The sequence below is a fragment of the Sciurus vulgaris genome (genome assembly GCF_902686455.1).
Source record: "Sciurus vulgaris genome assembly, chromosome: 6".
NCBI classification, from domain to species: Eukaryota; Metazoa; Chordata; class Mammalia; order Rodentia; family Sciuridae; genus Sciurus; species Sciurus vulgaris.
The window spans coordinates 114781499-114795387 of NC_136466.1; the positions used below are offsets into that span (position 1 = coordinate 114781499).

At 38.0% G+C, this 13889-nt stretch overlaps 1 long non-coding RNA gene across 1 annotated transcript in view; it reads left to right on the plus strand.

The window, feature by feature from the left end:
- The first annotated feature begins 8974 nt into the window (after positions 1-8974).
- LOC306664410 overlaps positions 8975-13889 on the plus strand; it is a 184912-nt gene continuing 179997 nt past the window's right edge. The window contains exons 1-2 of the long non-coding RNA XR_013764698.1: positions 8975-9216; positions 9630-9653. This is a non-coding gene — a long non-coding RNA (uncharacterized lncRNA). The remainder of the gene's footprint in view (positions 9217-9629; positions 9654-13889) is intronic.

Here is a 13889-nt window from a genome sequence, read left to right on the forward strand (position 1 = left end):
TACCTTTTTTTTTTTTAATTTTATTTTTATGTGGCGCTAAGGATTGAACCCAGTTCCTTATATGTGCAGGCAAACACTTTACTACTGAGCTACAACCCCAGCCCAGGGTGCCTTCTTTCACCACTTCTATTCAACATTGTCCTTGAAACTCTACCCAGAGCAATCAGACAGATGCAAGAAATTAAAGGGCTATGAATAGGGAAAGAAGAACTCAAACTATCACTATTTGCTGAAGAGTCAAAAAATTCCACCAAGAAACTTCTAGAACTCATAAATGAATTCAGCAAAGTAGCAGGATATAAAATCAATACTTATAAATCAAATGCATTCCTATATGTAAGCTATGAATCTACTGCAAGATAATTACGGAAACTACCCCATTCACAATAGCCTCAAAAAAAAAAAAAAAAAAAAACTTGGGAATCAATGTAACAAAAGAGGTGAAAGATCTATATAATGAAAACTACAAAATGCTAAAGAAAGAAATGAAAGAAGACCTTAGAAGATGAAAAGATCTCCCATGTTCTTGGATAGGCAGAATTAATATTGTCAAAATAGTTATACTACCAAAAGTGTTATATAGATTCAATACAATTCCTATTAAAATTCCAAATGACATTCTTCATAGAATTAGAAAAAGCAATCATGAAATTCATTTGGAAAAATAAGAATAGCCAAGGCAATCCTTAGCAAGAAGAGTGAAGCAGGAGGCATCACAATACCAGACCTTAAATTATACTACAAAGCAATAGTAACAAAAATGGCATGGTATTGGCACCAATGCAGATATGTAGACCAGTGGTAGAAAATAGAAGACACAGACATAAACCCATATAAATATGGTTACCTCATACTAGACAAAGGTGCCAAAAACATACAATGGAGGAAAGATAGCCTATTCAATAAATGGTGCTGGGAAAACTGGAAATTATTGTAATAAAAGGAAATTAAACCCCTATCTCTCACCCTGCACAAAAATCAACTTAAAGTGGATCAAAGACTTAGGTACTAGAAGAGACCCTGAGCATATACACAATGGAATATTACTTAGCCTTAAAGAAGAATGAAATTATGGCATTTCCAGGTAAATGGATGGAGGTGGAGAATATAATGCTAAGTAAAATAAACCAATCCCTAAAACCCAAAGGCCTAATGTCTTCTCTGATAAGCAGATGCTGATCCATAGTAGGGATTGGGTAGGGAAGAATGAAGGAACTTTGGATTATGCAGAGGGGAGTGAGGAGACCAGTGGGGTGGTGGGGAAGGGGAAAAAAGTACTAAGAGTAGATTTTAAATGTTCTTAACATAAAAAAGTAATAAGTGTATGAACTGATGGATACTAGTTTGATTTAATCATTATGAAATATATACATATATCATGATATCACATTATACATCAAATATATACAATGTTATGTGTCAATTAAAAATAAAGTTTTTTTAAAAAAGTAAATGGAATGATATTGCACACATTGTCTTATTCAGCAATCTGTCCAAGTACAAATAGATCAACTGCATTCTTTTAAACCATAGCATTTTTTTCCTTTAGGTGGATGTTTAGCTTTCTCAATTATAAACAATACTGAGCGGATTCCCTTGCTCATAAGCTTGTGCACTCATGTAGCAGTCCTCTGGGATGGAGGCTTACCTGTGGAGTTAACGGGTAGAGCTGTATGTACATTTGCAGCATTGCTAGATGCTGCAGAATTGCCTTAAAGAATATTCATTTTCCCTTTTCTGCCATAGTGCATGAGGATATGCTTTTCTCATATTGCTGACAACTCTGGGCATCCTCAATCTGTTAATTTTAGCTAGTCTGGGGGATGAAGAGGAAAGACTTAGTTGTTTTAATTTATATTTCCCTTTCCCTGTACTAAGTGGCTATTTGCCTTTGTTCTGTGAATTGTCTCTTCTTGTCCACTGTGCACTTTTTCTATTGTGTTTTTTGTTTTACTGACTTAGAATCATTATGTGCTTTCTAGATATAAAGCACTTGGATCTTATGTGTTTTACATATTTGATACACTTTGATACTTGTCATTTTTCTTTGCTCATGGTGTCTGATATAGTATAATAAGGAAGCTTATGTTGTCTAATCTGTCAGTCTTTTCCTTCATGGCTTGGTGGTTTTACACCTACTTCAAGATTACACAAATGCTTTCCTTAATACTTTGTAAGTAAAATATTATCTCATCCTTTAATGAATTTGATATTCATTAAAGTAGTTTTGTGTGATGTATGATAAAGGAAAAATTTCCTTCTTCTCTGGAATAAATTTTCATTTCCAGACACACCCGCCTAATATATGTCATCTGTTTTTCTGTGACACCTTGGATTTATGAATCCTTCGAATGTCTGTAGAGAGAACCCCCTGAAATTACATGGAGAATTTTGTGGAATGTGTGTAGGTGCATTTTTCCACTTGGAGAAATTCCTTAATTTTCATCAGATTCTCAAAAGGATGCATGATCCAACAGAGGATAGGAAGATCTGGGTTACAAGCGCTCCCTGATCTGCCATTAGGGAATCCCACAAGGGCAGCCTCGTCTCTATGTCCGCTTGGGTGACTGGTTGGTTGGTGAACTCATTTGCTGAATTAGGAAATATAGACTGAATACCAGATTTAAAGGAAAATTGAGTTTATCTTTGAATGTATGCGATCCTGTTTATTGATATAGAGCCAGAAATGGATGTGATTATCTCTGGGGAATATCAGTGTTCTAGAGATTCCTAGAGAAAGGGGAAGGGTATTTGGTTGAGAAAGAGAGACATGAGAAACAGCAATAGAACATATCATAGAAGACAGGAGAGTTTCAAGAAGGAGGAAGGGGGATGTGAAGGTGATCTGGCTGAGACAGCTGTCACCCATTGATCACCAGGGTTGATTCTGCTGACCTGGCTGACTAGGCAGGTGGTTCTTCCTCCCTCACCACTCCTGGATGTCCCTCCCAAAGTTGCATGCTTGTTGGAAGGGGGCCTGACCTTCCCCAATAGAAGAGGCCCATTCTTTTGGTTGAGGGTATATGAGTAGCTGTGCTCGCCTGCTAGAACCTCTAAATGAGCTCTTAAGAAGAAGGAGGGAAGCCTGGTGTGGTGGCACATACCTCTAATCCCAGGGACTCAGGAGGCTGAGGAAGAAGGATCACAAGTTTGAGGCCAGCCTCAACAATTTAACAATGCTGTAAGCAACATAGTGAGACCCTAACTCAAAATAAAATCTGAAAAGGGCTGGAGATGTGGCTCAGTGGTTGAGCACTCTGGGTTCAATCCTTAGTACCAAAAGGGAGGGGAAAAAAAAAAAAAAAAAAAAGAAGGAAGGAGTCAGGGTAGAATGCTGAAGATAAATCATTTGAGATAAAGATAGGAAAGGGCCCACAGATGCGGCAGCCTGGAGATCACTGGAGCCTCCCTGAGAGTACTCTCTGGGGAGTAATGAGAGTGGATGCTAGAGCTAATGAATTCATGCCAGAGCTAATGAATTCGGTTATCTGGAAGATGTTTTCTGAAGGACCCGAGGGCTGAACTTGATAAAGATTTCTTTCGACTAATATTCAGAGTGTTAAAAGTAGTTCTCAGTCCTATGACTTGGGCCCTTCAGAAAAGAAGCCATTCAGAAAAGAAGCCACAACCTCAGAACAGATGCGGGCTTGGAAACAACCAGGGGGCCGGACCAATGAGTCTCAACTCTTCTCTGCCAAGAGACTATCTAGGTATGTGTACACGATGTTTTTCTCAGAAATACCTTAATCAGAGGGACTGATTTTCTAGATTAAATTAATTAGGCTGTAAAGTCCTGCAAGGGACCTGATCACAGAAGTTGTAACTAGCATTGTAAAATGTATGTGACCTCTACTGCTGAATTATTTTGAAGCCATATTTGTAATCACGACCCTTGGGGGAGAAATGGTCACAAAAGCAAACAGGAACGCTGAAAAATTTTGTGTTTGCCCCCTAAAAACTTAAGTTTAACAGTTCTGTGACAAGTGGCAGAGGAAAAACAAAATGAATGTAACATATTTTAAATAAGAATTATAGGGCTGGTGCTGTAGCTCAGTGGTAGAGTGCTTGCCTAGCATGTGCAAGGCCCTGGGTTTGATCCTCAGCACCACATAAAAATAAATAAATAAGACAAAGGTTAAAAAAAAAAAAAGAATTATAAGGGCAAAAGGTTAGGAGCAAATGAAGTTTTCTGTAGCAGAGCACACGTGTTCTCTCAGTGACTGGTATTAGTGTCAGAATTTTAGATGATATGATTTTGCATCCTCGGTGTGTGCTCTGTTGTTATGATTAGGTGAGCATTCAGGGACAGAGCCCTACAGCTTAAACAAATGTGTTTTTTAGTACAACTATTCATTTCTTTCCTGTGGTAAGTGTGTGTTCTTGCATTTTTCCAGGAAATAGTTTTTTTTTTTTTTTTTTTTTTTTTTTCCAAATAGGAACTACAGCACATTTTTTTTTCTTTTGACAAATGCCACATAGATAAACTTCTCAGCATAATCGGCCCTCTTTCAGATATTTTTCCTGTGGAATATTTATAGTGAAAGGTAAGTCTGTCTGGTATACAAACAGAGTTAATTATAGCTGTTCTGCTCTCCTTTACACTTCTCAGTGATTGCATAGAATGCCACATCTTGATATATACTTTCAAGAAAATTGGAATTTAAAAGTACATTTTGAAAAGAAGGAAGAAAAAAATGAGATTTCTGTGGGATGGGTAAAGTGCTTAATGTTCTTTTGGTGGGCAGAGTTAGTAATATTACTTTTCTTGAGTAAAGAGAAAGAAAAACTGTGTTTACCTGGATTTAATGGCCGTTGTCATTGTTATGTTTGTTTTTGGTCCAATTCCTTTATTTCAGCGGCGTGTTGCAATTGACTAAATAAAATAAATCAGAAACTCAGAAACAGACTCAACTGGTGCCACCTTTTAGGATGGAAAAAATATTCTTACCAAGGAAGTATTAGAAAAGGAAGAAATATTTTATCCGTAGATATATTACTACTTAGACAATGTTTCCAACTCTTTTTCCAGGTTACAAGAATCTGAGGGTACAGGCTCAGAACACCAAGGTGAGGGTGATGGTAACCCATAGTTTTGGCCTTGAGCACTTACCAGGCAGAGTCATTGGGACCTCAACGCTTCCTTTCCTCCTCAAATTTCTCACTTTCTTTGGTCTTGGTTGATGCACATTTTCTCCCTTAAGACTTTCAGTTCCTCAAATATCTGTTTAGCTATTGCAAATGCTGTTTTTTTTTTTTTTTGTAGTGGGGATTGAACCCAGGGGCACTCTGCCATGGAACTACATCCCCAGCTCTTTTTATTTTGAGACAGGGCCTTGCTAAGTTGCCCAGGTTGCCCACAAACCTTGACCTTCCTGCCTTAGCTGCCTGAGCACTGGGATTGCAGGTATGCACCACTGTGTTTGGCCAACCATTACTTTTTGTTTTGAAGACTGGTGGCCTCTGGCAGAAGTCCCTGCCTACCACCTCAATGACTTATGGTGACTGTGTCCTTTCCACTTTCCCTCTTTCCTCACAGTGTTACTGGTCACTACGAGAAGCACCTCCCAAGGGGTGGCCTGGGTCTGCTTACCCTAACACTGCTGTGAGGAACTTCCGGCAACCAGCCCCAGGCGCTGAGGCCGAGTCACTGGGAGGACATTGGGTGCTTCAGTGGTCTCACACTTCAGCAAGGGTTTTCTTTCTATCCAAAGACAGATCTGTGAGACATTTGGGGCAGATATTCAGGGACTCTGGCAATTGATCATTTTGATCAGGAAACCTATAAATTCCTTAGGTCTAAAACTCCCTGAAAGCTGATTCTGCTCTGATGTTGCTCAGGAGATGGTGATGCAAATTAAAGTCTACTTCTGAAGATCTTTTGAAGCATTTTAAAAAGAGAAAATTTTCCATAAATATGCTGACCCAATATTTCACTTAAATACCTAGAGTCTTAATTAAGCCAATCTTTCAACCATTTTCTAAACTGATCCTCCAGGGGTATCAACACTCTCTCAATTTTTTACAAACAGTAATGAGGTTATGGTAGTTCAACTTTTTTTTTTTTAAGTTTGACCATCTCCCTAGTCCCATCCTGACCATAATCTCTGCCCCATCTCAACCTTTCTTTTTGTGTCACTAGAGTTTACATTATACAATCCTAGCCTTTAAAGAGATTATTATCATGGCCTTTCTCTGTCAAGGGCATTTGAGTACTCACATGGTTGGTACCAGATGCCTTAAGAAATTATGAGTCTCTGCCCTCAAAACCCTTGTAGTGTCGTTGGCACAGTTGAGTTAGGCAGAGGTGAGGGTGTGGTCTGCAGGACATTAAAGGCTCCATGTTTTCTCAGTCCAAAAGGCTTCGAGACCTCAAAAATAGACTTCAGGGTCCAGCATTGCAGGAGAGAGGTATTGTAGTAGAATCTTGTATTGCATGGGCTTTGAAGTCAGATTCAAATTTATCTCATCTATTAACATAAATTCATTAACTGTACATTTAGGCAAATTTTTCATCCTTTTTGCATCTTAGTTCCCTCTTCTGTAAAATATGAGGGACAATATAACATTTACTATATGTTTATGTAGACCTGAGGATTAAACAAACAACAACAAGCCTTAGCATAGAGACTGGAACATGGTAAGTACCTAATAAATAATGGCCTTCATATAAAGCAGCCTGTTGGCCTTTTTTTTCTTCTTGAAACTTATTTGTTCCATGAAGGGCCCAAAGACCAAAATAACTACAGAGGTATTGAACATTCAGACTATACCAAGGCAGAGGTGCATTTTTCTATTGAGAGCAACTGGCCCCTGATAGAAAAAGATCAATTGAAGGCCTTGTGAAAAATCGAATTTGCTTTTTTCCCTCAGGGAAATATAAAATATTGAATTTACCGACTTTTAAGAACAAGGAACACAGCACTTTAGTCAATAAATACACTGAATAGATTTCTGGAACTTTAAGGGACCTCAGAGACCATCCAGTATAATTTCTTTACTTAATAGATGAGACAGCTGAGGGCCAGAAATATAAACTGACTGTCATAATTATCCTCTGTGACCATGACAGCCCACAGGAATAAATCCTTTACCTCCAAGACTAACTTCTAGCATTTTCCTACTAATTTATGTGCTTACTTGGTCAGTAAGACAACAGGAGGAAGAAAAGAAAAAAGAGGAAACTGAGAAAATAGAAAAGGAAAAGAAGTTAGAGAATGAGGGAGATAGATGTGGGGGAAAAGAAAGGAAGTTATAGGGAGAATAAGAAAAAGAGGAAGGTGTCGTTTGCAATAGCAGTAAGTAAGGTTTCATTAAATGTATGTCATGCCAATCTAGCTTGCTTTTTGATGCCATTCTGTCATTCCGAATGAATGAATGGCAGTTCCTCATCCCCAGTTGGGAATCTATTGCAATAATCCAGGTGAGAAATGTTAATGACTTGGATGCGGGTGGCAACAACAGATATGGTTCCAGAGGTTGAATCTGAAATCTATTTTAGAGAGGTAGAAATACATATTTTGTGATTGGTGTTGGGAGATAAATGAACGGCAGAGTAAAAAGGGCAAATCCAAACTTTTTGACTTGAGTAATTAGGTGAATGGCGATACCATTTACTAAGATTGGCAAGTCTTTGGACACATTATGTTTGAAATGTCCAGGAAAAATTCTGAGTATAAAGTTGGATGTTTGGTTTTGGAGCTCAGGAAAGAGAGCAAGTCTGGAGATATAAATTTGGGATTTGTCAGTATAAAGATATTTATGGGACTGGATGAGATCATCTAGGGCTGAAATGGAAATAGAAAGGAAAAGAATGCTGAGATTTGACTCTAAAATGCTCCCTCTTTTAGAGGGTTAGCAGAGGAAGCGGGGGTCAGCAAATAAGACTTGGGGAAATTTTGAAGAAATAGGTTATTGAAAGTTTTTTTTTTTTTTTTTGTACTGGGACTGAACTCAGGGTTACAAGACCACTGAGCCACATCCCCAGCCCTATTTTGTATCCAATTTACAGGGTCTCACTGAGTTGCTTAGTGCCTGGCTTTTGTGCCTATCTTCCTGCCTTAACCTTCCCAGTCGCGAGGATAATAGGTAGGTGCCACTGTGCCTGGCTGGGAGTTTTTAACAAACAATTTAATAGAATTATTTATGGTGGGAGAAGGAAATATAGCCTGTGGGTGGGAGAGTAGGGCAGGTAGGTGAGTTTGGACTGTGTGTACCAAAAGAAGTCTCCAAGAATGGATTGGTGGGGACTTGAAGAAGATCTGGAGGAGAGTACCTCAGGTCTTGCCTCTGCACCATGAGGGTGGGAAGAATTTGGGTCAGCTATAAAGATGGAGAGATCATTACCACATCAGACTGATTAGATTTTAAAAGCCCTGGCAAGCTGTAGGAGCTGCCCCATATAGAAGTCTTGCGCTGAGCCAAGCAGGGTGTGACGGAGGCCTGGCCTGAAAGGGAGGTCGTGGGAGTGGAGCACTGGATTGGAAAGGAAAAGCTGGCCACATTTTGTGACTGACTGGATATAGGCAATGAAGAGAGGAAAGAGCCCCAAATGATTCAAGGGTGCTATAATTAATTTATATTTTTAGTGTAGGAATGAAGAATAATTTAAAAAAAGAAATCATGAACTAGTAACTCATCATTTACCAAAGCTGTTAGTAACTCTGATAGTTTGAATGTATATACTTCTGTGTATTGTTGGGATAATAAAAATTTAGTAAAAATTATAGTTGGCTCTCCCAACCTTAAAAGATTACTCATTAACCAATCAATGTGTTTCTGTTTGCATAAATGCTGATAGCTGAGGCCAAATGGTGTAATAAGATCATTTTAGATTTTGCTTTTTGGTGGTTTGCCAGGTGAATATTGATACGATTACATTTATTTATGAGGCTCTGACCATTTGAATTGCTCTGTGAGGGCCTAAATTATTTTACAGGACCTTTCTCTTCTATTTAACTAAATGACACTCATCTTAACCCTTCAGAAAGCAGTGACGTTTGGCCAAGTAGAGATTTCTTCCCAGCACTGAAGATGTTTTTTTTTTTTTCTTTTGTTTTTTTCTTCAGTACTGGGGATTGAACCCAGGGTCTTGTGCTGGCGAGGCAAGCACTCTACCTGAGCTATATCCCCAGCCCCTGAAGACTGGAATGTGTGAGTGCCTTGCCTGAAAGACCTGGACACCTCAGGGACTTGTTTAAGCTTCTGATTGGAGCTCAGGTGAAGCAGCCATGTACAACTTTCTTAAGGGGAAGAAAACTTTCAAGCACTTATTTATATAAGCACTCATTTCCATATAATTGCTTTCCTACCCTAGTTTGAACTCAGGTATTTCCTTGAAAGGAATGATTATTATTGCTTTAAAAACTCTCAAATTTTGACTTTTCCAATAGTCGCTCTGAAATTAGTTCAAGTTCAGAAGTTTTACTATATATGTCATTTTGTGCACTTTAACCTGATTTGCTTATGTAAGAACATCAACCACTTAAACTGAAAGAAAACCTTCTACTTCCCTCTGCCAAGTTTTGGACATGATGACATATTTAGATGAGTTTAATAAGTATTAGAAGAGTCGAAATCTAGAGCTGGAGTGGAAATCAGATATCATCTATTCTACTTCCTTTCTTTTTCAGATGAGGGGACAGAGGTCTAACAAGGTGAGTTATTTGGTCAAGTTCATGCATCTATCAATTGCAGAGATGCTGTGTTCTCATTGAGTCCAGGTTGTTCTTGATTTTGGTTTGTCCCATTACTGGTGATGTTAACTTTGGTCACTTGGTTAAGGTGGTGTCTGTCAGATTTTTTCGTTAGAAAGCTATTTTTTCCTTTTGTGATTATGCAGTGTTTGGGGGAGAAGTATTTTGAGACAATGTATGTATTTCTTTACTTGCCAAACTTTTATTGTCTATTATCAATTGAAGCTTTTTGGTTGAATTAATTTTAACTATAATGTTCACCGAATAGTGATTTTCTCATTCCATTATTTCTTCTACAAAGATTAGTTGAAATTCTATAAGATAAAGTTTTCTCTTTCTGCACTTAGACTCTTATATTGGTTTGGATTCATGGATTTCTATTTATGCAATGGGTTATAATGTAATTATAATAGCAATATATGTTTACTACTTATTTCAATGATTGTGTACCATGTAGACCCATGGGAGGCATTTCAGTTTGGGTCCTATGTCCCTTGACATGGTTCTATAATTTCACTTTTCTCAATTTTTTTTTATTGTGGCAAAATACTTATAAAATTTACCATCTTAACCATTATTTCAAATTTTAACCGTTTTAAGTGTGTCATTCAGTGGCTCCAATTGTGCAACCATCATCCTTACTTAGTTCCAGAAAACTTTTTTATTGTCCCAAATAGAAACCCTATACACATTTAGCATTCACTCTCCATTTTCCCCTCCTGACATATCCGCTTTCTGTCTTATGGATTTGTCCATTTGGGTATTTCTGGATGTTTTATATAAATGGAATTGTACAGTATGTATTTTTTTGTGTTTGGCTTATTTCACTTAGCATATTTTATTCCAGGTTCATCCACGTTGAAGTATGAATGAGTACTTATTTCTTTTTTATAATTGAATAATATTCCATTGTGTGGTTATACCACATTTTGTTTATCCATTTATCTATCAACAGACATTTGGTTGTTCTTATCTTTTGATTACTGTGAATAGGAACATAGGTTTCCTTTTGGACACGTTTCCAGTGTTTTGGATGTATGCCTAGGAGTGGCATCACTGGGTCATATGTGATTCTGTATTTAATGTGTTGAGGAAACTTTCAATTGTTTTCCAGACACTGTGCCCTTTTACATTTCTGTTATGGTTTAGACATGAGGTGTCCCCCAGAAGCTCATGTGTGAGGCAATGCATGAAGGTTCAGAGGTGAAATAATTAGACGATGAAAGTTTTAACCCAATCAGTGGATTAATCTCCTGATAGGATTAACTGGGTGGTAACTATAGGCAGGTAGGGTGTGTCTGGAGGAAGTAGGTCTTTGGGGGTGTGCTTTTGATATTTATATCAAAAAGTTCGTGGGGCTCACTCTCTGTTTCCTTGTTGCCGTGTTCTGAGCTGCTTTCCTCCTCCATACCCTTCTGCCATGATGTTCTACCTCACCTGGGGCCCAAAGCAATAGAGTCACCTGCCTATGGACTGAGACCTCTGAGACTGCATACCAAAAAATCTTATCTTCCTCTAAAATCATTCTTGTCAGGTCTTTTGGTCACAGGGCGAAAAAGCTGATGAAAACAGTTTCTATCTGTAGTAGATGAGGGTTCTGATTTCTTCACATCCTTGCCAACACTTATTTCCCCTGTTTTTGATTATAACCACTCTAGTGAGTGTGAAGTGGTAGCTCATGGCAGTTTTGATCTGCATCTCCCTAATGACTGATGATGTTGAGCATCTTCTCATGTACTTTTTTCACCATTTCTAGATCTTTCTTGAAGGAATAAATATTCAGCTCCCTTTTAGTTAGGTCATTTGTCTTTTTGTTGTTGAAAGGTAGGAGTTCTAATAAGGATTCTAGATCCTTATTAGATATTTGGCTTGCAAATATTTAATTTTGCAGGTTGGATTTTCACTCTTGATTGATGTTCTTTTTTTTAATATTTTTTATTTATTTATTTATTTTATTTTATTGTAAACAAATGGGATACATGTTGTTTCTCTGTTTGTACATGGCGTAAAGGCATACCATTTGTGTATTCATTAATTTACATAGGGTAATGTTGTTTGATTCTTTCTGTTATTTTTTCCCCTGCCCCCCACCCCTCCCACCCCTCTTTTCCCTCTATACAGTACTTCCTTCCTCCATACTTGCCCCCCTCCCTAACCCTAACTCTAACCCTAACACTAACCCTTTCCTCCCTGCATTATGTGTCATCATCCACTTATTAGCGATATCATTTGTCCTTTGGCTTTTTGAGATTGGCTTATCTCATTAGCATGATATTCTCCAATTTCATCCACTTGCCTGCAAATGCCATAATTTTATCGTTCTTTATGGCTGAGTAATATTCCATTGTATATATACACCACAGTTTCTTTATCCACTCATCAATTGAAGGGCATCTAGGTTGGTTCCACAGTCTGGCTATTGTGAATTGAGCAGCTATGAACATTGATGTGGCTGTATCTCTGTAGTATGCTGATTTTAAGTCCTTTGGGTATAGGCCAAGGAGTGGGATAGCTGGGTCAAATGGAGGGTCCATTCCAAGTTTTCTAAGGAATCTCCACACTGCTTTCCAGAGTGGCTGCACTAATTTGCAGCCCCACCAGCAATGTATGAGTGTACCTTTTTCCCCACATGCTCGCCAACAACAGTTGTTGCTCGTATTCTTGATAATCGCCATTCTAATTGGGGTGAGATGGAATCTTAGGGTGGTTTTGATTTGCATTTCTCTTATTACTAGAGATGTTGAACATTTTTCCATATGTTTGTTGATTGCTTGCAGATCTTCTTCGGTGAAGTGTCTGCTCATTTCCTTAGCCCATTAGTTCATTGGGTTATTTGTATTCTTGGTGTAGTGTTTTTTGAGTTCTTTATAGATTCTGGAGATTAGTGCTCTATCTGAAGTATGATTGGCAAAGATATTCTCCCACTCTGTAGGCTCTTTCTTCGCATTGCTGATAGTTTCCTTTGCTGACAGAAAGCTTTTTAGTTTGAATCTATCCCAGTTATTGATTCTTGCTTTTATTTCTTGTGCTATGGGAGTCCTGTTAAGGAAGTCTGGTCCTAAGCCGACATGTTGAAGATCTGGACCTACTTTTCCTTCTATAATCTGCAGGGTCTCTGGTCTGATTCTGAGGTCCTTAATCCATTATGAGTTTAGTTTCGTGCAGGGTGAGAGATATGGGTTTAGTTTCATTCTGTTGCATATGGATTTCCAATTCTCCCAGCACCATTTGTTGAAGAGGCTATCTTTTCTCCATTGCATATTTTTGGCCCCTTTGTGTAGTATGAGAAAATTGTATTTATTTGGGTTTGTGTCCATGTCCTCTATTCTGTACCATTGATCTACCTGTCTATTTTGGTACCAATACCATGCCGTTTTGGTTACTATTGCTTTGTAGTAGAGTTGAAGATCTGGTATTGCAATACCCCCTGTTTCACTCTTCCTTCTAAGGATTGCTTTAGCTATTCTGGGTTTCTAATTCTTCCAGATGAATTTCATAATTGCTTGCTCTATTTCTGTAAGGTACATCATTGGGATTTTAATTGGAATTGCATTGAATTTGTATAGCACTTTAGGTAGTATGGCCATTTTGACAATATTAATTCTTCCTATCCAAGAACATGGAAGATCTTTCCATCTTCTAAGGTGTTCTTTAATTTCTTTCTTTAGTGTTGTATAGTTCTCATCGTAGAGGTCTTTCACCTCTTTTGTGAGATTGATTCCCAAGTATTTTATTTTTTTCGAGGATATTGTGAATGGGGTAGTTTTCCTAATTTCTCTTTCTGAAGATTCATCACTTATGTATAAAAATGCATTGGACTTATGAGCATTGATCTTGTAACCTGCTACTTTACTGAATTCACTTATGAGTTCTAAGAGTTTTCTGGTGGAATTTCCAGTTTCCTCTAAATATATAATCATGTCATCAGCGAACAGGGATAGTTTCAGTTCTTCTTTTCCAATTCGAATCCCTTTAATTTCTTTGGTTTGTCTAATTGCTCTGGCTAGAGTCTCAAGAACGATGTTGAATAGAAGTGGTGAAAGAGGGCATCCCTGCCTTGTTCCAGTTTTTAGGGGGAATGCTTTCAGTTTTTCACCATTTAGAATGATATTAGCCATGGGCTTAGCGTAGATGGCCTTTACAATGTTAAGGAATGTTCCCACTATCCCTATTTTTTCTAGTGTTTTGAGCATGAAA